Source organism: Lissotriton helveticus, chromosome 4_1 (assembly GCF_964261635.1).
Source record: "Lissotriton helveticus chromosome 4_1, aLisHel1.1, whole genome shotgun sequence".
Classification (NCBI taxonomy): Eukaryota; Metazoa; Chordata; class Amphibia; order Caudata; family Salamandridae; genus Lissotriton; species Lissotriton helveticus.
The window spans coordinates 77,622,826-77,646,532 of NC_136063.1; the positions used below are offsets into that span (position 1 = coordinate 77,622,826).

General features: G+C 43.4%; 1 pseudogene across 1 annotated transcript in view; it reads left to right on the forward strand.

Moving 5' to 3' along the window:
• LOC144828356 (uncharacterized) overlaps nt 1–18,110 on the forward strand; it is a 79,968-nt pseudogene extending 61,858 nt beyond the window's left edge. Inside the window, exons 2-3 of the transcript XR_013610431.1 lie at nt 9,230–9,300; nt 15,564–18,110. The product of XR_013610431.1 is annotated as an uncharacterized LOC144828356 (transcript). The remainder of the gene's footprint in view (nt 1–9,229; nt 9,301–15,563) is intronic.
• The last annotated feature ends 5,597 nt before the right edge of the window (nt 18,111–23,707 follow it).

Below are 23,707 nucleotides of genomic sequence, written 5' to 3' on the forward strand. Positions count from 1 at the left end.
TAGCGCCTGGAACCCAATCACCACTGAAGACACCACCCGTCTAATGAACTCCATCCGTTCAGGCTCGCCAACCGACCCCTGTCCCCACCACATTTTCAACAAAGCAGACTCCATCATCGCACCCCATCTCCGTGATGTCATCAACTGCTCCTTCAACTCCGCTACCTTCCCAGAAAGCTGGAAACACGCCGAACTCAGCGCCCTCCTGAAGAAACCCACAGCAGACCCCCCTGAACTTAAGAACTACCGCCCCATCTCCCTCCTCCCATTCCCTGCCAAAGTCATTGAAAAAGCCGTCAATAGCCAGCTCGCCGCCTTCCTTGAATCCAACAACTCCCTCGACACCTCACAGTCCGGCTTTCGAGCCAAACACAGCACCGAAACCGCCCTCATTGCAGCAACAGACGACATCCGAACGCTACTGGACAACGGAGAAACAGTCGCCCTCATCCTACTGGATCTATCCGCCGCCTTCGACACAGTCTGTCACAGCACCCTCATACAACACCTCAGCAACATCGGCATACAAGGAAAAGCCTTGGACTCGATCATCTCGTTACTCGCCGGGAGAACCCAGAGAGTCCGACTTCCCCATTCAAATCCGAGGCCACCGAAGTCATCTGCGGAGTACCACAAGGATCATCACTCAGTCCCACCCTCTTCAACGTCTACATGAGTCCCCTCGCATCCATCGCGTGACAACACAACCTTAACATCATCTCTTACGCTGACGACACCCAGCTGATCCTTTCCCTCACCAAAGACCCTAACACCGCCAAAACCAATCTTCACGAAGGCATGCAAGAAGTTGCCGAATGGATGAAAAACAGCCGCCTAAAACTTAACTCAGACAAAACGGAAGTCCTCATCCAAGGATCATCCCTCTCTGCCTGGGACGACTCATGGTGGCCATCGGCCCTGGGCACAGCACCCATACCCACAGACCACGCACGTAACCTAGGCTTCATCCTAGACGCCTCCCTCTCGATGACCAGACAAGTTAACGCCGTCTCATCCTCTTGCTTCAACGTACTTCGTATGCTCAAAAAAATCTTCCGTTGGATCCCCACCGAAACAAGAAAGACTGTCACCCACGCACTGATCTCCAGCCGACTGGACTATGGAAACACCCTCTACGCCGGAACCACAGCCAAATTACAGAAAAAACTCCAACGCATCCAAAACGCATCAGCCAGACTCATATTGGACATCCCTCGCCAAGCTCACATTACCGGTCACCTGAAAGACCTCCACTGGCTTCCCGTTAACAAGAGAATAACGTTCCGTCTCCTCACCCACGCACACAAGGCCCTCTACAAACTAGGACCAGAATGCCTCAACACACGACTGTCCTTCTACACACCCACCCGCCAACTAAGATCCTCCAATCAAGCCCTCGACGCAGTTCCGCGCATCCACAGATCCACCATGGGAGGAAGATCCTTCTCCTACCTGGCGGCCAAGACCTGGAATTCTCTCCCCTCTCACCTCCGCCTCACACAGAACCACATTTCTTTCCGAAAGGAACTTAAAACTTGGCTTTTCGATAAATAATGCACCCCTCCCCCAAGCGCCTTGAGACCCTCTGGGTGAGTAGTGCGCTATACAAATTCCTGAACTTGAACTTGAACTAGAGCTGCGCATCCGAAGTGCACGCGTCTCTCCTCACGTGAAATAGACACCACCACTGGGGCCGCTTGGCTTTCTGATTTGGACCGGAGCCACCGGCGGGTAGTAATCCTCTCTGCCCTTTGATCCCTTAGGCGTACCGGGAATTTATTTGGCAAGTAAGATAGTGAGCTTGGTTTCGTTACGTTTCACTGGCACAGGACTTTGTGTAATTAGCAACTATGTGACAGTTTATTTAAATTAGTCTTTGTGACCCATCCGTGGTTTCATTCTCAATTCACTTTTCGAAATGTTGGCTTACTTCACTATACAGGCACTTAGTTGACCAGATGTTTTTAGACATTACTGCAATCTTATTACATAGTTGTTTACCCGAGTTGTTCAGTCTTATAATCAGCTTTAATCAGCTTTTTAAATGCTGGTTAACTAAGGTAATTTGTACTACGGGCATTGTAGCGCTAGTTTTTGCGCTTAGGCCCCGGTTTTTCAGACTACTGGGCATGAGGCCCTCTGCTTCTTCCCTTTCCACACATGCCATCCGTGTAGCTTCTGGTCAACCCGTGTTGCTTCCACCCTTCATGTCGTGTGTCCCCCCCACACACACACACACACTCCTCCTACCCCCAATCATGTGTTGCTGGCTGTCATCCATCCACGTGCTTTAAAAATGTGAAACTTTTGTGTTTGCAGTAGTAATGAGACGGATGTACATATAAAGCGTCCAGGCACCTATCTTTTCACTACAGCACTCGATGGTCCTCTCTCTCTGTCACTCTCTCTCTCTCTCTCTCTCTCTCTCTCTCTCCCTCCCTCCCATTCCCATACACACACGTTCACTTTCTATCGCACCCTCCACCTGTGACGTCGCTCTCAGCCTCTTGCTGTCGCTCTCACCCTGTCTCCTTATCCTGTGTCTCTTTCTATCTGCCTGTCACCCCTCGCACAGTCACACAATCTCACTGTCTCTAGCCCCTGATCTCTTTCTTCCTCCACCCCTCACGCTTTCCCTTTCTTTTTCTCTGTCCCCTCCATTCTCTCTCTACCCCGCCGTATTGTCCCCTCTTTTTCCTCCCCCTCGCACTCTATCCGATCACACTCCTCCTTTTTTTCCTCTTTCTTGTAGCTGTAGCCGCTTCTCCATTTTAGTTATTGTCTCTCTCCTTCTCCTCCTTATCGCATGTCTCCCTCGTCCTTTCTCCCCCCTCTCCATCTGTTCATCTGCTTGGTCTTGTACTCATTCTTGCCATCTCTCTCTCCTATATGCCATCTATTTGTGCACTGCTGTCCCACCCCCTCTCTCCTACTGTTTGTCTGTCTCTCACTATCTCTGCACCTCCTCTCTCTGCTCTTCTTCTCCCCCTGTGTCTTTGCTTCATTTCAGCACATCTCTCTGCCTGGTTACTGCTGCAGCTCTTCTTCACTCATTCCCTGTCTTTACAAGTCAAACTATCCTTCTCTCTCTGTTTCATGTATGTGTTTTTTAGGTCTCGACTATTAAATTCCGCAGGAAATAATAGCTCGAGACTATTGCAGGGGAACAAACTCTCTTGAACAAGCATTCCTAGGCGGAATTGTTACAATGCATGTGACCTCTTGAAGCATGAAGCTTCTCCAGCACGAGCTTCACATCAAAGGCTTGCGCGTCCACATCAAAGCCATCAGCCTCTCTCCCACAGGCATCTGAAGCTTCCCCCAGCGTGCGCTCAGCCTCAGGCATTTCTCCTCCCCCCTAATTATTCACCCCTGCTGTTGCTGACCACGGCCGGCCGTGGACAGCAACAGCACCAGCAATAGCAATCAGCACCACCACAGTACCACTTGGCACCAGCACAGCACCACTCAGCACCACCACAGCACCACTCAGCACCACCACATTATCACTGAGCACCACCACAGCACCACTCAGCACCACCACAGCATCACTCAGCACCACCACAGCATCACTCAGCACCACCACAGCATCACTCAGCACCACCACAGCATCACTCAGCGCCACCCAAGCATCATTCAGCACCACCACAGCACCACTCAGCACCACCCCAGCATCACTCGGCACCACCACAACACCACTCAGCGCTACCCCAGCATCACTCAGCACCACCACATTATCACTCAGCACCACCACATTATCACTCAGCACCACTCAGCACCACCACAGCACCACTCAGCACCACCACAGCATCACTCAGCACCACCACAGCACCACTACAGCACCACCACAGCACCACTCAGCACCACCACAGCATCACTCAGCGCAACCCCAGGTTATAGGTGTCACATTTGCAAAAGTTATAACTATTGGCATTGTAAATGACAAAGCTATTAATTTAGCTATTTTCAAAACCAACACATAAATTAAAAAAATTGTCATTTGCAAGACCAATAGCTCAAACGTTCCTAATGCGAGACCTATTGCATTGCAAATGCTTGTTATTGATGTGATTGTACACCCCGCCCCTTGTTTGATTAGGATAGCCACTCCCTCGCAGTGGTCTGTCTGTTCTGAGGTGCAAAAGTATGTTGTCCATGAATACCTTGCAAATACGGAACAACTTTCCAGTTTGCTCAAATTAGTCTCCTGGATTAGACATAGTTGGGCGGGGCATTGCTCCAAATATTTCATCACTAATCTTTGTCTTCGGGGCATCGCAACCCATTCATAGTCCACGGGAGGAATTTTAGCTCGCCAACTCCCATTGCAAGATCTCACTTATTGTAAGAGGCCTTCCCTGTGTTTCTATACCTAATGGAAAAAGCCCGAAACAGACCGCCTGAGACTGAAAATGTGATGGAGGAAATTCTTGAGGTTTTTTCCCAATGCTCCCCACCCCGGACTCCCACCGCTTTCCCTCCACCCCATTCCACTCGTGTGCCCCAACAAACCTCGGGGAACCCTCTGTACTATTTAGACTATAAGCTTGCTCCTCCGCCGTGAGCCACTCGCAGCCTGATCACCTCAGCAGGGCTCCAGTGCTGACTCTACCACTCGAAGCCCGGGCCAGGTAGAAGGCAATTCTACTTCGACGCCACTCTACATAATCCACATTTGTAAAGCGCACAATCACCCCTAAGGGTCTCTAGGCACTGGGGGCCGTCGGGAAGATTAAGCGAGCTATTGCCCAGAGTCACATGGTGCTGGGCTAACCTGCCACCGGAGCCGGGGATCGAACCCTGATCCCCAGATTCCAGCGTCAGTCGCCCTGGCCGCGGCGCCACACCTCTTCCACCTTTCTGGCTACGCCTTCCGAGCGCGAGGTACAGAGCGCCGGCGTCTTTCCCCGGAGCCATCCACGATCGGAGCAGAAGAGCAGGAAACTGGGCCTGGAAAGAAAGGGAGGCTCAACAAATAGAAGAGGCACCAGTCGCCCCAAAGCATCAATAAGGTAGAGCTAACAATTCATGCCGTTGTTGAGTGCGGGGAAACCCCTCAGAGGTCAGGAACACGCCGAGGACTGTCTGCCAGCAGCCGCTTAGCTGACGGCCGCCATGTTCCCCCTACTGCTGAACGCCGATTATAAGATCTTTATGAGCATTCTAGCAGGGAGATTGGTCAAAATCGCTCCACAGTTAACACAAACCAGAAAGGATTTATTCCTAAAAGATACATTCAAGAACAAACGCAACAATTGATTGGCGATATAGATCTGGCTATAGTCCGATCCGTGCCCTTGGCCGTATTAGCATTAAATGCGGCCAGGGCCCTCAATAGAGTTTGTGGGATATATCTTTGGGAAGTGTTAAGGGCAATGGGCGTTTGGCCCATTTTTACTCAGACTTTGATAAATTGCTATCAGAGGGCTTCTGCTAGAATTCTAGTAAACAAGGGTTTTACGTCATGCTTTAATATCTTCAGAGAACAAGCCAAGAATTTGAATATCTAGGTATAATAATCATCAAGGATATTAAGAAAATTCCACAGATAAACATAATGGGACCATAAAAGAAGTGGACCACCTATCAACTAGGTGGAAGAACCTCCCTTTAACTATATATGGCACGGTCAACTTAATCAAAATGATTATTCTTCCTAAACTAACATATCTTTTTAATACCATCCCCCTCACTTTTCCAGAAATTGACATATTAGTAAAATCATGAGTTTTATGTGGGCCTATAAAGGTGCCAGATTGGCTTGGAAAAAATTGAGGCGTAGGCTTATTAAAGGAGGGTTGGCCCTTCCGGATATTAAGTGGTACTTTATTTCTTTTCAATTTAAAAATATATGGATGCTGCTTACGAAACCAGATGAGTCATCTTGGGGCAGACTTTTGGCTGAAATGACAGGGCTGGATGGTGAAGAGGGCTTCCTATATAAATTTGGGGCACCAAGATACTTTAAAGTGTGGCTGAAAGTACTGGAGGCCGCTCTTAGTTTGTGGTATATGGTCAGAAGAAGATTGGGGATAGGGCACTATTCCGACTTTGCCCCAATCTGGGAATCCCCTGGGACCCCGGAATGCTTTAAGTACAGGCTTGCAACATCAATAAAAAGAGCGGGTATTGCATTATGTTCGGAGTTCGTATCATCAGAGTGGGTTCATCCATGGTTTTAAGAGCTAGGATTGGAAACTGCCTCTCTAGATTTAAATACAAGCAATTAACCTCCTGGTTTGCAGCAGAGAACAGAGAAATACATGGGGATTGGGAGGTGGAGAAATCCTTTCAAGACGTCAACCATAAGAGAAAGGAAATCTCCAAATGGTATAAAAAGTCTTTAGAGGTGGAGGAGAAGGATTGCCCCTCTCAATATCTAATATGGAAGCCAGTACCTCTGGAATGTGACATTGAAGATCTATATTTGTGCGTTTTCGTGAAGAGGTCGACGTGGATTGACGCGGATAGACTTTGCTCTCAACGAGGCTGGACCGCTATGCCTCGTGGGTGTCAACCATCGTATTGACTCCTCGCGCTCGTTTGACCTTTGGATATTTTATTGTGCAATTTATACAAATTATCGTCTTCTGTTACAAGAAACACAGTGGATGCGAATCCTTTCTACAAGATGCTTTGCCAGAAGTTATTTCCTGTAGACTTCACCTCGGCCAGGATTGTCACATCTCAACTTTGATAAAGTAGCTTTAAGTTATTACTGGAATTGGAATGAAGAGTAGATCTATCCACGTGTATACAGTTGTGGAAAGTGCCCTGAGGAAGCCCCCTGTGGGGCGAAATGCGTTAGCTGTCCTGTAACATCAATTTACAATCTGTGTGACGAAAACAAATAAAGATTCTTTCCTGTGAAACCAAGGAAGATCTGGTAGTTGGTTGTTACTGCGTGTATTGTTGCACTAAATATTTGCGTTGTTGCCTAACTGTACTTTTTGTTCTGAAGATCTATATGAACCCTCTCTGAAGTTGTTATATAAGTATGCTAAGCAGGCGAATCTTAAAAAGAACAATTTTTTGTCCTCAATCAATTATACTACACTCCTGCTAGGAAGAGGCCAGTTTTCTCCACTTTTCTCTCCTAAATGTCCTAGGTGTGATTTCATCAAAGCCAACGACCTTCATATTTTTTATGAGTGTCCTCTACTCCCCTCCAAAAAACAAAAAGTCTAGGAGGCCCTGTGTGGTATCTTTGGAGAGAAAATTACTTTAAATCTGACTTTAAATATATGAAATGATTTAAGTTTCAAATGCCCATTGATTTCAACATTATATTACATTTAAATTATTCCAATAATGTGATTAATTTGTTTATAATTTTATAGTTAACGAAAAAAATTAAACACACCTGTATAGACACTTCTTGATTGATGTACATTTTTGTGTGTGTCCAATATCATGACGGCAGCTTGCAGCAATTGTGAAAAAAACTCATTTTTTACACCGCCAACATTACACACATATGTAATACACATTAGCAATATATTGTTTGTAGGAGAGATTTACAAGAGCAGGAATACAGAGCTAATGCAAAGCAGACAATTCAAATGGAAACACGTAAAAAAGAAGCTTACCTTCGATTTAGGCAATGACTAGGTTGATTTGCCTTGTGATTAAGTAGCAGCAGCAAAGGAAGGACTTAGACGATTGGGTTCATTGCTGAAATGAAAGTGGAAAAAGAAAGAGGTAACATTCTACCTATATATTTATTTGAAACCCCCAACCGAGTTGTGGAGGTTTACCCACCAATGTTATGCCGGCAGGATAGCACATCGTAATTTGCCAGGCAGAGAAATGGGCTGAACTCCCTTCAACCCCCGCTTTTTGTCAAGCTACTACGCAGTCTCTTACCGTATCTTGCTTGTACTGGCGTAATAAAGGTTTCGCAGGGACGCAAGGGATCAACTTCCCAATTTACTAATAATAATGTGATTTAACTCACAATCAAGTTCTAAATTAGAAATATCGGGAGGAGGGACGGATACTGGACGTGGTTAAATTCTTGTTGTGGACCTGTGAAGCAACAAGTAGATTGTTAACTTTTGCTTTAGGGTAGTGTTTTAGTTTTCTATATTTATTCTTTGGCATCTTTAAAGGGAACTTCTATTTAGGAATAAAGCCTACATGCGAGCAGAGATTGTCTGGCCTACGTCTCAGTATTTCTTGTTCCGTGTGTAGTGAGGGCTGTGCCTTACTTGTGCACATTGCTATGTTAGCATAGGCATATTACAAGTTTAAACATCATTTTACCTTTTTGCTGCTTTTGCACACAACACTATATGTAATTGTTGTTGTAAGTTAGGCTGCGTGAATTGCTTCACATGAGAATGGCTTGTTTTTAATGTCCCTAGACTTACAGCTCGACCTTAGTCTGCACAGTGAGTGCTGAAGCCTCCATGGTTATCAAAATAATGTTCAGTGTTGTTCAGGCTGATCTTCTCATGCACGCAGCTGCAGCTAGCTGGAATCCTGGCATCTTTAATATCACACTGCATGCATGATTTAGACACTCTGAAAGGAAGCCAATTTCCAGAGAGACCGAGAGCTAAAGCAGATCCGGATGTGATTCACTTCTGCTGATCTTGGAGGTATGGGTTCCCTATTCAAGCCTAAGAGACCTTCTATATTTTATAAACATAGTTCCTAGCTAGGGAGGGTGGCATACTATGTGCTATATAACCTGTTCCCACCATCATTATAATATAATTTCTCCTTTTATGTTTCATGGAGTTGTAACCATGCTGATCGTATTATTGTTAATCATATGTCTGCTTATGCTCACAAAAATACTGCATACTAGAGCACGGCGTTAAAATAAATATTTTAAACTTTATCGTGTATCTTTTTTTACCCATGTTGTGGACTGGTATGACAATATAACGAAAGAGTGTTCTTGATTCCCGCCATACTGGAGAGTAACCTAAGTCGCATGTTCTGGGTTGTCTAATCATTGGTACCTTTGCTAAAGGACGAAGAGCTAATGTGACACTGATGCTAGTCGTTTAGGGGTTCTAGGTACTGAGGTGAGTTTTTTTGGTCCACCACAATTCACTAGTGTCCTGGGTCTCTGTGCACAGTTCTGTGTCTGAGCAGAATCCCTGAACAAGTCTGAGTGCCCTTCTTAAAATAAGTATTCAACAAGATGCCTTTCTTGCATGGGGCGCCAAAGACAAGATTTAAAGTTACTGATCTTCTCTCTTTTCTTTCTTTGCAGATTCTGCTGTTGGTGAGAGGTAAGAAGAAAATCCAAGCCAGAATTCCAGAATCGTGACGTGCAGTAATCTGGTAAGTTGAAGGTTTTCACGAGTTGTGGTTCCTGTCTGATGGCGAGCGGAAGGCTAGCACCTTCTGGAAAGATGGGTGTGGCTTTTATAGGCCCGCCGCAACCCAGTCAGTCACACCCTGAGCGCCTATCACGTATTGTCACGTTCCAGCGTGACAGTACGCGAAGAGGCGCTTCTTTTGTCGAGGCAAATTACCGCTGAGATCGGTAGCGGTAGAATTCTACCATTAATGTCGTTATGTTCGTACTGCTGTGAACGCCACAATATCCAATACAACGCTTGTGCTACACCAAAGATGCAAGACATTCAAAAAATGTTTTTTGCAATTATTACCACCCAAGCCTGAGTTACATACAGTGAGTTCTCAAACTTAATACAGTTTCACCAAAAGAACACAATTTACCAAATATAACGCAAACAAGACATTTATATATATGGAGTGCTGGTGCACGGGAAAGGGGTGGGTTTTTTCCTACAACAGTAAATGTTAACTTCTATGCCTTAATTAAACATACCCGATCATGATGTGTAAGCAAGATAATTATTCATGACTCTTTTGTCTATGACGGCATCGACACAGACAGAAAAATGTGTCGGAGACCGTGGCACTTGGATGGACCATCACCTACAGACCCACCAACATCCAAACTGGGCGGATGGACTGCCTAGCCGCAGGCGGGAATCCAGCGGAAATGCAAATGCAGACCAAATTGCAAGACCTATATCAGGCCCTTAGTCCACATAGAAACTGACAGTACACTATGCTGAAAGGATTCACACCCTATTGGATATTCAGAGACATACCACTGGAACCCCTATCCAAGCAGTGTGCAGCAGCCTCTGCAAAGAAACAGTTTTTTTCCCGCGAGGAACTTGGGGGATCTTGGATAGCACTACCTCAGAACCACAAAGTTCCCAAGAATGAGTGATGCCAGTATCTGTTGGTATCCTTGAGAATTCACAACAAAAGTCTGATCTAGGAAGGTCAAGAGAGAGGGAAGAGTGGGTAGTACTGAAGAAAAGGGGAAAAGGGATAATGTGAATTGTAGTGGATAGCTGTGAGTGGAAGTGGATGAAGATGAGTGCTGAGCGTGGAAGGTGAATACAGTGGTGATTTGACTGCTCAGTACGAAGAACTTTCATCAGCCTTTACTAAACGAGTTGTCTGAACTCGGCTTACCACATGGTGTTGATGCCTAATTGATCCCAGGTTGATGCTCAGTGTAGCTGATGCAATGATGCACAGGAAGAAATATTTACTCTTATTTAATACCTTTTTAAGTGTCTGGAACGTCTTTTGGCAAAATGCTTCTGGGAGGATTGAATAAGCAAACCCTCAAAAGATAACACTAGAATTAGACCATCTTCTATCTCCTGTAGCTTTAAAAAAAAGAGTCAGTTCCTAGATGAGCAGAAAGTTCCACATTGATGGCATTGGAGACTGATTCCTGTGAAGTCAATTAGAATACATCTGGTGACTCTCATGGAATGTTTTCCTCTACAAAAGAACCAGGCCACTCACTCAACAGAAAGGGGGCATTAGTTGCTCAAGTAATATTCATGAGGCAGGTCTTAATTTGTGATCAATTGGGAATCGCTAAAAACACAGTGATGGTGGCCTGCTCGGGACAGCAGACCACCATGTCTGCGTTTGCTTTTAAATAAATTAACTATTTTTTTTAATGCATCCTGTTTACCTTAACGGAAAACGAGATGCATTTCAAAAAGAAAAATGAAGAGTAGGACCACTGCCTACTCATAAAACTCATATTTGCTACTGTTCTCAAAAGGGAAGGGGTCCCCTGGGGACCTCTTCCTGTTTGTGACTGGGTTACCACCTACTTGAAGTAGGCAGTAAAATGCAAATGTTTTGCAACTGCATTGCGGTTGCAAAACATTCATACATCCCACTGCGAATTGCTAATAGGAAAGGACACCCTTCGCACACCCCTTCCTAATATCGACTCTCAAACCCTATTTTGTGATTCAGTAATTGGTTACCGATTCACAAACTAGGGTTAATGCATGTCAAAAGGCCATTAGGTGTCACACAGGTCTGATTCTCTGTTTGCAACCGGTAAATCCTTATGTACATGTGGCCCTAAGTTTGCTTCTTTTCAGATGCTCTAAGCTTACATTTAGAAGCCTCATGAGGTCCCCCAGAAGCCACGGTCAGCAAGAAAATGACATTTGAAAAGTATGCCATAATTCTATCACTGAATCTCTGTAACTGGACTAGGACCAGGTTCACCAGAATTTATGGCTATCGTGGGAGAGGAGGTGGTAATTATGCCGATCGTCTACACTAAGTTGAATTTAGTTATTATTATTTTTTTAATATGAGCATCGTTATGGCAGAGTTCCATGCTAGCAACTATTAAGTAGCTGATATAGCTCTTGCGTGAACAAAGGTGCCCCACTGCGCAGAGACATCAACAAGAACATGAAAAGAGTAATTAAGAAAATCATGTACATTGTAAGTGCTACAAGGAAACCAGCAGGTTTCATAAAAACTCATCTTCATCATATCATAGGTATATATCAGAGACGTATTACGTGGAGAGGTAGTTGGTACACATTTACTTGACAGAATGTTAGTTGCTGCAGTCCATAGATCTGCTCAGTGTTTGGGCATTTCTCACACAGCATTCCATTGGCGAGGATTGAGGCTTAAGGAGTGGCATGGGGGTTTTAACATAGTGCGTGAAAGTTTTAAAGATGTTATGGTACTCCAAGGCTTTGACCAGATATGACCATTCTACTTTGTCAAAGGATTTCTCTGCATCCATTTCTATATCATATCAAGTGTTTTGTTCATCAATCTCTGCTTTGGAATTATTGTTGGTAAGAACTCTAGCATTGGATGCAGAGGAAATGCACTTCATAAAACCTCACTGTTCTGGTTGGACAAAGGAGGGAACATTGAGGATTAAGTAAGTGGCAAGACTTTTGGCCATGATTTTCTAATCCGTATTTATTACCTATAAAGATCGGTTCTTTTTTAGAATGTTGCAGATCTCCGTCCTTCTTATGAGTCAATATGATAGTGGCTTTGGTGAAAGTTCCAGATGATGTGGTGTGGTGTGGTATGGTATATGAAATTATTAAGGAACTGTAGGAGATAGGGTATCTTGAATTTTTGGTAAAGTTTGGTTGGAAGCCTTTCTAGCCAACAGCCCTCTTTGTCAGCCTGTGAATACTGTTTTGTCACCAATAGTAATGTCTTTTTCGAGTGATAGTTTAAAAAATTCTGTTATTGGTTGAGGGGGTGGGAGCCCCACTAAGGCAACAACCACAATCCTTGTCATTGTGAACCACAAAAGTCATTAAGATAACCTTTGCTTAACTCTGTGGTTGCTTGGCACAAACCAGTTTCAGTTGCAGGTTCAGGCAGGGCCAGTTGTAGGGAGGCCTCTCGAACTTGTTGGGTCCCTGTAGCTCAGAACAGGTCAACCAACTTACCCTTGGAGTTACTCAGGTAGCCTGGGTTGAAGGGAGGCTCCAAGAAGCCTGGGGTGACAATTGGATGGTTTTATGTTTTTTTGAGTGTGCTTGAGGCAGCCCCTATTGTAGTCCAAGTAGGTTAGGGAACCGCTCCGCACCCATTCATTCTGTCAGGATGACCCATCCTGCTCACACCTAAGCACTATTGTCTCACAGGGAGGAATACACAAAGCCTAGTAGCAGGGTCATGTGACCCAGGACTCTGGCAGCAGGCACCAAATCGTTAGGATATGAAAATGCAAGCTTTCTAAAAGTAACATTTTCTGAATCATGACTTAAATTTTGTCTTTGACATTAAATAGGATTTTAAATAATTTTTCATTAGTGTGTAAACATGACATTCCTACCTTCTCCCTGTCAAAATGTATCACTTATCAAATGTAATAATGGAACCTAATGTTATTAAATGGGAGAGATGGCCCTTAAAGTAGTGAAAACAAATTTAGGGGTGTTTCACTACCAGAACATGTAACATTTTGAAACACGTTTTACTATTTAGACACCGTGCACCCTGCCCTATGGGCTTTTTAGGGCCCACCCTAGTGATTCTATATGTTTTAAAAAGTAAAAATGGCAGTTTTAAACTCCACTTCCCACCTGTTTTAAAAGGCTACTTTAATGGGTGGCACAATGGATACTGAATGCCCACTTGTAGCATTGAAATTACAGTCCCTGAATACATATATTATCACATTACTAGAGATGTACAAGTAAATTAAATGTGCCAGTTGGATGTGAGCCAATTTCATCATGTTTTAGATGAGGAGAACAAGCACTTTTGCATTGGTTAGCAGTAATTAAGTGCACAGAGTCCTGAAAGCCCCAAAAAACTGGTTAAAAAACAAGAGGAGTCAAAGCAAAAAGTTTGGGGGTGACCCTGCATCAAGGGACACGTTCAGCAGGAGTGAAGTCTGTTATCTTTGACTTCTTTATGTTGCTTCCTGACAGGTGAAACAAACTTCTTGAAATCTTCTACGTGGTCCATTTTATTTTTCACTGGTGTATATAAGCTTTCTTAAACATCTTTGAAGATTGTAATCATATTGTTATCTTTAGATTTAAAAGTCCATTATTTATCTTTTAAAGGATATTCAGGCACATGCATCAAAGGAAAAACCGTTCGCAAATGGGCAGATTCTCAGATTCTTCCCCTTTGCGACCGGTATTTTTGCATTTGGGATGATGCATCCCAAATGCAAAAATCGCATTTTAAGGAATCTCTAAATTGCGATTCCTTAAATTGCGATTGCATTTAAGGAATCCCAAATTGAGATTCCTTAAATGCAATGCATTAAAAAAATTGTGATTTTGCTAATAGAAGTAGCAAATTACCATGAAGTTGAACTTCATGGTAATTTGCAAAAACGTTGAAAAATTGACTTTTGTGCATTTTTCAAAGATTCATGTTGCGCACACACATACCCTTAGGGCATGTGTGTGTGTGTGTGTGTGCAACGAATGTGCACAAATTGCTCCTGCAATCTCCAATTCATTCCTATGGGCCTGATATGAACCATAATAAATAGGTTTTTCCTGGACTACATAAAGTGGCAATTTGGATGGAGCCTGGTGCAGTTCCCTCCAGAGTAAAATAAAGTTTAAATCGCGTTCTGTTTATGAAAATGTTCTCCCCTCATGGCTCCCAGAGCAACAAGGCTACTCCTTCTACAGAAAGGTAGCAGCAGTGACTTGAATAATGATATTCACGAAAGGCATTAAAGCAGTATATTGCAACGAAAGTAGGAGTTTTTTTCCTGCTGTGGGTCAGACCTCTTGTGCTATCCTCTTTGTGTTGGTAACTTTACATTTAGGTTGTTTTTCTTATATTTTAGAAGCCTCATGTGGCCCACCTGGAGCCAGGGTCAACCAGTTAATCGAGGAAAATCCCCATTTAATGGTGGTCAAGTGGAGTATTTTTATCAGTGAAGTTGGGTTAACTTCTCCAGTATTTAAAGTGGTAGAAAATTGGGATGCCAATTATTCTGATTATCAGCCCTTTGAGGTGTGTGTTTTTCCCAAACAAGTGTGTCCTTGTGCTAGCAACTATGTAGTATTAAAAGAAGCTCTTGTTTGAGGAATAAAAAGGATTCAGGTGTTTCATAGCGTTTACTGGGATGAAGTCCTTATGGGAGACTGAAGGTGAAAGACCATAAGTGAGAGGTTGTAATAGCATGTTCGAAGGTGAGGCTCGTCTTGCATATTCATCCAGGATTACAGGAGGAGAAACGTATGTCTGGGTTTTTTAAATGTTTTTTTTTTTAATGGAATATTCTCACATAGCTCCTCTGGTGGCGTAGGAGAGGACTGACTTGCTTTAGTATATTGTAATGTGGGAGTGATATGCGAAAGCTCCTTTGATGTATTTGAAGCACTGCTAATGTGCAACCTTCACAGGGTCAACTGGTCCTTAAAGTCACTTGTCAAGTTAGGTGAGATTACTGGTGCTGGACTTGACCTGGAAACCAATTAAGTGTCCTGTTCAAGGGGCTCCAGACTTCAAGAGGCTTTACCTCGAAACTGGGCTGTTGTGATTAGGATTGGCAGCAGTGTCCACCTAACCTGCAAATTCAGCAGTTGAAACTAGGACACTGTATTGTCTTTTAAGGCTCTAACTTTGACTTCAAACCTCAGCATATCTTCTGCAGTATTCCTCTGTCAATGCCTCTCTTGTCTTCACAGTAACTCCTTCCTCATCCCTCTTTTCAATCTTTAAGCCACCTGGCTGTGACAACCTCACTGACGTTTGTTTCTCAATCACAGAACCGAAGGAGCTGATGAACAGACCTGCATTTCCCCTGCACCCAAAAAGTCCGGAGCAGCATCACCAGAAGAAAAAATTGTATCAGTGTGAAGAGTCTGTGAAAACATCTACATGGAAGCTTGCGATGTATACACACTCTACAAAACATTCTGGGGTAAAACAATGAACTAGCTTGAGCAAGAACTTCATACAGAGCTGATCTTTGTGGACAGTGTGAAGCTCCATACCATGAATAATTATCAGTCTACGGAGTGAGAAATGTTTACTTAGAGCTTTTATCTATATGATCTGCAGAGTTTGTGTTCTGGCGATAAACCATATTTGGGTACTCTTGTGTACTCTTGAGAAAACATACCATTGTAAGGAGGATTGGAAGAGCTTCACTCACCAAAGAAATCATGTGAATTACCAGAGAATGTGTATTCAGAGACATAGCAGTGTACATAACCTGAGAAAAGCTGCACTACTGGCTCTTTGCTGCACAGGCATAAAAATGTTTGTTCTGAGGAGATGTCCTATCAGTGTATGGAATGAGAAACCTTATCAGTGAAACACTTTGCTGTGAAGAGCACACTGTTACATCAGAGAATACATACTGGTGAAAAACCCTATCTGTACTAAATGTGGACAGGCTTCAGTCGTAAGACAAATATGTTAAGTCCCCAAAGCATCCTCACTGATGAGAAACCATGTTGGGGCACAGAATGTGGGGAACACTTCACTCAGAGAAGCACACTAATCGTACATCAGAGAATCCCTACTAGTGAGAACCCCTGCAAATACACTGAATGTGGAAAAAGCTTCAATGAGCAGCAAAGTCTGGCGAATCAACAGAAAATCCATACTGGTGAGAGACCCTTTCAATGTACGGAATGTGGAAGTAGCTTCACGCAGACAAGTGCACTGCTTGTACATCAGAGAATCCATACTGGCGAGAAACCCTACCACTGTGCTGAATGTGACAAAAGTTTCAGTGCAAAGCACCACCTCGTGCGGCACCAGAGAATCCATACTGGTGAGAAACCCTACCACTGTGCAGAATGTGACAACAGTTTCAGTACAAGGTACAGCCTTGTGCAGCATCAGAGAATCCATACTGGTGAGAAACCCTATCCGTGTACAGAATGTGGGAAAAAGTTCCCTCAAAGGGGAAGGCTTTTGGTACATCAGAGAATCCATACTGGAGAGAATCCTTATCATTGTACAGAATGTGGGAAAAGCTTCAGTGTGAAGTGCCACCTGGTGCGGCATCAGAGAATCCATACTGGTGAGAAACCCTTTCAATGTACAGAATGTAGGAGAAGCTTCACTCAAGCAAGTGCACTGCTCATACATCAGAAAATCCATACTGGTGAGAAACCCTATCAATGTACAGAATGTGGAAGTAGCTTCACGCAGACAAGTGCACTGCTTGTACATCAGAGAATCCATACTGGTGAGAAGCCCTATCATTGTTTAGAATGTGGGAAGAGCTTTACTGAGAAGACACATCTTTTGCTACATCAGAGAATCCACACTGGTGAGAAACCCTATCAGTGTACAGAATGTGGGAAAAGCTTCAGTGTCCAGTGCAACTTGGTGCGGCACCAGAGAATCCATACTGGTGAGAAACCCTACCACTGTGCAGAATGTGACAACAGTTTCAGTACAAGGTGCAGCCTTTTGCAGCATCAGAGAATCCATACTGGTGAGAAACCCTATCAGTGTACAGAATGTGGGAAAAGATTCATTTTGAAGTACAGCCTGCATCAGCATCAGAAAAGACATACTGGTGAGAAGCCCTACCACTGTACTGAATGTGGGAAAATCTTCATTATAAAATCCAGCTTGGTGCGGCATCAGAGAATGCATACTGGTGAGAAACCCTGCCACTGTGCTGAAGTGATAAAAGCTTCAGTTTGAAGGGCAACCTGGTGCAGCATCAGCAAATTCATACTGGTGAGAATCATTATCCATGTATAGAATGTGAGAAAAGCTTCACTCAGCAGCGAGGGCCTTTGCTACATCAGAGAGTCCATACTGGTGAGAAACCCTACCACTGTACAGAATGCAGAAAAAGCTTCACTCGAAAGAGCACACTGTTCAATTCATACCGCTGAAAATTCTTTTCAATGTGCAGACTGAGGGGCAAAAGATTTGTTAACACATACAATTTGTCGGTACATCAGAGAATCCATACTGGTGAGAAACCATATCCAGGTACAGACGGCGAGGAAAGCTTCACTCATAAGAGAAGGCTTTTGGTGCATCAGAGAATCCATACTGGTGAAAACCCTATGACGGTGCAGAATGTGGTAACTGATTTATTGAGAAGGGAGAACTTGTGAAGCATCAGAGTTCATACTAGTGAAAAACAATAAAATGTGAGTAAAGCTTTGTTAATAGAGGGCTGTTGGCCATACTGGTGAGTAACTCTATTGGTGAACAGAATATGGAAAATGCTTCAGTGAAAAGCAGAGATTAGTGAATCATCGAGTATTTATACTGGTGAGAAACCTTGTCATTGTACTTAATGTGGGAAAAGAATAAAGATTCAATAATACTCACTATTTGTTGATACATCATAGAGACTAGTATGGTGAAACACCCTACAACTGTACTGAATGTGGAAAAAGATTCATTTCATAGGGAACATTAGTGAAGCATAAGAAATTCCATAATGGTGAGAAACACTATCCGTGTATTGAATGCGGAAAAGGCCTAATTCATAAATCCGGTTTCTTAAAATATCAAAAAATCCATACTGGTGAGAAACACTATCAGTGTCCTGAACGTAGGAAAAGCTTTGCTGCAAAGAGAACACCGTTGAGATATCACAGAACCCATCCTGGTGATAAACCTTTACAGTGTACAGAATGCTGTAAAAGATTCTTACAATGTGTTGGTACACCAAAGAATCCACACTAGCGAGACATCTTATGAGTGCACAGAATGTGGGGATGCTTTTCTCTGAACAGTACACTACTGAGCCATCAAATAATCCATTCATGGGACAAACTATATAAATACACAAAATGTGGGTGAAGCTTTAATCAAAGCACAAGTCTTTTCCAGCATTGGAGGATGCATAATTAGTCAGGGCAGATTTAGTGTGGGAAATGTGAGAAAAATCCACACTGCTGAGAAACCCTGTTTGGGCATATAATTTGTGGACAAAGTCACTCAAGCGAGCAAAATGTTCATACATCTGATAATCCATACTGGTGAGTAACCTTCCACTGCACAGAATGTGGAAAAAGCTTTAGTGAGAATTGCGATCCTAGTGATTTTAAAGAAAAACTTTCCAAACTGAATTACCATCAGAGATTCAGCGATGATAGTCTATGGTATTCCCTCACTGCCATCGGTGCACCTGAAATAATGGACTACGAGGTGCCCCTGACAATCAGAGGGGCATAATTCGCTACACCCCACAAGCGGCAACCGCCCCCTCCCCTTCATGACCGGTATGTGATAAGGTGTGACCGGTGCACAGAGCGACGTGGACTGGGAGCGGGAGCTCACGCGCCTGAAGCCGGAGACTGCTAGCGTCTACGCGCACCAGGAGAACGCGAGCCCGCAAAGAGCTGGGTCTGGTGACCACAGGGCGCGATCCAACAGAGCTTGCACACTGCCAGCCCCTGGCAAGTGCTACATTGCACAGAGCCTCCTGGATTGGCTTTAATGAACAGGGACAGGGGCACCGAACAGCTCAGACTACAGAATGTAAGGGGTCTGCACCGGAGAAGGGAATTGTACAACTTAGTTTGTACATCTCAGATACAGCCGTGATTTTCTCTCAGGAAAAACTGGTCTCTCTGTGTGTTATAGTAAAATGGATACCTATATGACAAGGTTCACATGTTCATAAACAACAGCTTCCTTTCTGTGTTGTGTCTTGGTGTGAGTGCCTGACCAGAAAAAAATAAGAAGGGACATTGTTGTTTGACCTTGTCTACTGTTCAGACTAAATCCCAGGAACGAACAGAACGAGAAAACAGCAGGTTCTGTGTGAAAGTATAATGTGGCAAAGAAGCAAATATGAGTATGTGGTAACGTGTGCAAAGCTAATGCACAGTGGTGCACAGTGAGGCTAACATAGGGAAAACTACATTAGGCCCTGTATTAAAAAAATAACAAGATCTTTCCATGTTCATTAGACCTTTTAGTCTTGGGGTGGTTTCTCTCCCAAATATTTTGCCTTACGCCACCATTTTTTATCTGGTCTCATTTTTGTTGGCCTAAGGACTCTCGTAAATTTACCAATGCTGACCACTGCTAAGCATGCATGCTTACTCCCTAAAACATGGTAACACTGGCTTACATCCAGTTAGCACAATTAATTTAGTTGTTAGTCCTTAGTAAATTAGTATTGCAGGTATCCAGGACATGTACATTAATTGCTACTAGTGAGCCTGTACCATTTACTACTGTGCCTCCCACTTAAGTGACCCTGCAAAATATATCTCTGGCCTGCCATTGTAGCTTGTGTGTACAGTTTTAATTGACATTTTGACCTGGAAAAATAGACCTTTTGCAAGGACTAACCCCTTCTTTTTAATATATGTATCACCCCTTCTGTAGACCCTAAACAGCCCATAGAACAGGGTGCAGTGTATTTAAAAAGTAGAATAAGAACAATTGGTTCTGTCGGGTATGTGTCAATTTCTTTGCTATATTGTGAATATACTAATTCTTTATATACTTCACACAGTCCGCATTCGCAGTATGATGCGTTAGAACACACACAACAATTTTCAATTTTGAAGAAGTTCTTCTTATTATGGAAATTATACACTTATAAATCAATTTATGAACAGTGGATGTCAGGGACAATAAAAGCAAAGAATCGCATATAGAGTGAAATATTTAGTGACTAATAGTGACAAGTGGTGGTCGTACTATCTATACTACTATAATAAAGGAAGAACTTTCAGCCTTTGAGGCGGGTTAACTCGGGAACCACAGCGCCAATCCACACACCCGATACACCGTTGGAATCGTCAGGGTGTGTCGATGGTTATAGGCTATATACATTTTTTTAAAAAGTGATAAAAAAAATTAACAATATAAAAAAAAGTAGTTCCTCCGAAGTAGCGCCAGCTGCGACGTGGGTGCTCACGTCAGGAGCGCGGGAAGGAGCGGCGACCAGGAGCGCGACGAGGAGCGGCTGACATGGCGCGGGGGAGGAGCGGTGACGTGAGGAGCAGCGGAGAGGCTGGAGGAGCGGCGGCTGAGGTAAGGGAGCGGCGGACATGGCGCGGGGGAGGAGCGGTGACGTGAGAAGCAGCGGACAGGCCAGCGGTGGTGCGAGCAGCGGACAGGCGGGAGGAGCGGCTGCTCAGGTAAGGGGACCCATGTCGAGGCAGGCGGGGTCTGGGCAGGCGGGGGTCGGGGTAGGTGGGGGACGGGCCGGGCGGGGGCCCGGGCTGCTGCACAATGTCGGGGCGGGCAATGTCGGGGCGGGCGGGGGTCGGGGAAGCCTGTTGCACCCGGACAAGGTCGGGACGGGCTGCTAATACATGAATAAGTGAAGATGACGTATTTACAATTATAGAAAATATAGAGTTTCATCAGTCCATATTTGAAAACTTTAGGACACCACAATCATATCATTTTCTTTGTTTTTGTTGTGGCTTAAGATGGACGGATTGGCAAAAGTAACGTCGACGTTTCGACCCTAGAGGTTAGTGCAGAATTATTTTCATCTGGGGCGGGTCTTCATCAGGACAATAAGAGAGCGACAGCCTGTGGACGTGGACAGCTAGAGGATTCTTCAGTAGCCCTTTGGAGGTTTTGGTGCCAGCCGACACGCTGTTTGGAGATATCCTGACTTGGAGGATTCTTATGTAATTTATACAGGTTTCTTCACCAGCCGGTGAAGAGATTTGCGGTATGTACCGCCTGAGCGATCACTTGTACGAGCTTAGCTGGGACATCTGAATCCGTCTCGGTGCGGCAATGAATGGTGAAAATGCTGCGCAGGTCGGCCCTATTTAACTGGGAAGGCTGCGTGGCCTACGTGTGTTTTGGTATGTCATATCTCTTAATTGAGGGAGAAGGCTAAAACGTGGTGTTGGGTCCATATTTTAGAAAACCTTTACGATTCCACATCTTTTAGATTTAGAAAGAATAACCAGTATGTACATAGAACATTGAAACGTTAAGTGATGCTGCTGGTGATATTGATGTTACAAAGTGACACTGTAATTCTCACAAGTTATTTTTTAGAAAAACATAACATAGTGACATTGTAAGTGTATGGATTTAAACATTTTACAAGGAATGTGTACAATGGAAATATCATGTATTTAACGCAAACGCTGTGTGCTGTGCAGAACCCAGTGCCTCGCTCCTGGACCAGCCGGATCGAAAACAAGATTATTTTTTTTGCAGTATTTGCCGAAATTAGGAAGATCTTCACATCAAGAAGGCTTCCTTCCCTTTATCCGGCCGTGAAATATTTCAAAATTCACAAGGTTATTCACTCGATTTAAAAGGTCTAGGGAGCGAGTGCCAAAGTATAAAAGATTACATCAGGAAATCCATTATTTCATTTAAAGAATTCATTTATCATCTATAGCTACAAGAGACGTGAGGGTGAACAATATAAATCAGCCCTTTTATCCGGCTATCATCTATTTGCAAGTAAATCAACTTGTTGTGCCTTTTTAAAGAGTGATATACGTGGCTACTCCAGAAGAAGGCGCTGGTCGCCGAAACGCGCGTAGAGACTTATTCCTTTATGCCACTTTTAAAATTTTTGAATTATTGTTTCTTTCGTGTATTGATTGTTTTTCTTATATATTTTTATTAATTTGCTGACTAATAACTTGTGTCCAATTTGATGATTTGTATGATATAATTGATATGATGGACTTTCTCTGTTGATAATTTGTATAGCACTGACTGTATTTTTGTATGTTTGTATTAATTTGTTATAAAAATATTTTATGCATGATTTTAAGATTTGAATTATATATTCCGCTTGATTGTCTTTTCCTTGTTTATATAATTCACAATAAAAAATATTTTAATTATACCTACTCACACTATTTCGCTTTACATGATCATCCTATTGTGATAAAAACAGTTTGTTGGTTGAAGTGCCCTGGTTGTTACCTCTCATGCGCTTTAGCGCAAACCACTCATGATATGTGGCAACAATTATATCACAATTAAAATCGGTCAAGCCAAACATGCAATTTAAAAATTATTTTAAGACCAACTGTGTGGTGGAAAAAATACAAATACACCAAAGAGGCGGTAGCCTGGCCTCCTCGCTTAATTTCAAAGAGTGCCGCTGGATCCATACACTTGAAGCAGTGACCCATAGATTGAATGAACACGAAGAGACATATTTGCCAATGAGCAGGCTATAAGAACACTTTGAAGATACGTAACACACTAAACCGGGCATAATACCATATATCACGCTGCGGTCAACCTCTATGAATATGAGGCCACTATGCCTGCCCCAGCCATTATGGTAAACACATGTCATTATATGCCCTAAGAGGGTGGCGCTCAACTTAATCTCACTACACATAATATCCACGTTATGGAAACCAATGCATTATGTCAGAATGTGGAGTTGGTAAAACGTTGATTGATCTTAATAAACTTTAAATTGCATGTTTGGCTTGACCGATTTTAATTGTGATATAATTGTTGCCACATATCACGAGTGGTTTGCGCTAAATACACAATATTTCCATTGTACATATTCCTTGTAAAAAGTTTAAATCCATACAATTACAATGTCACTATGTTATGTTTTTTCTAAAAAATAACATGTGAGAATTACGGTGCCACTTTGTAACATCGATATCACCAGCAGCATCACTTAAAGTTTCAATGTTCTATGTACTTACTGGTTATTCTTTCTGAATCTAAAAGATGTGGAATCATAAAGGTTTTCTAAAATATGGAACCAACACCACGTCTTAGCCTTCTCCCTCAATTAAGAGATATGACATGCCAAAACACACGTATGCCACGTAGCCTTCCCAGTTAAATAGGGCAGAGCTGCGCGTCACTTTCACCATTCATTGCCGCACCGAGACGGATTAAGACGTCCCAGCTAAGCTCGTACAAGTGATCGCTCAGGCGGTACATACCGCAAATCTCTTCACCGACTGGTGAAGAAACCTGTATAAATTAC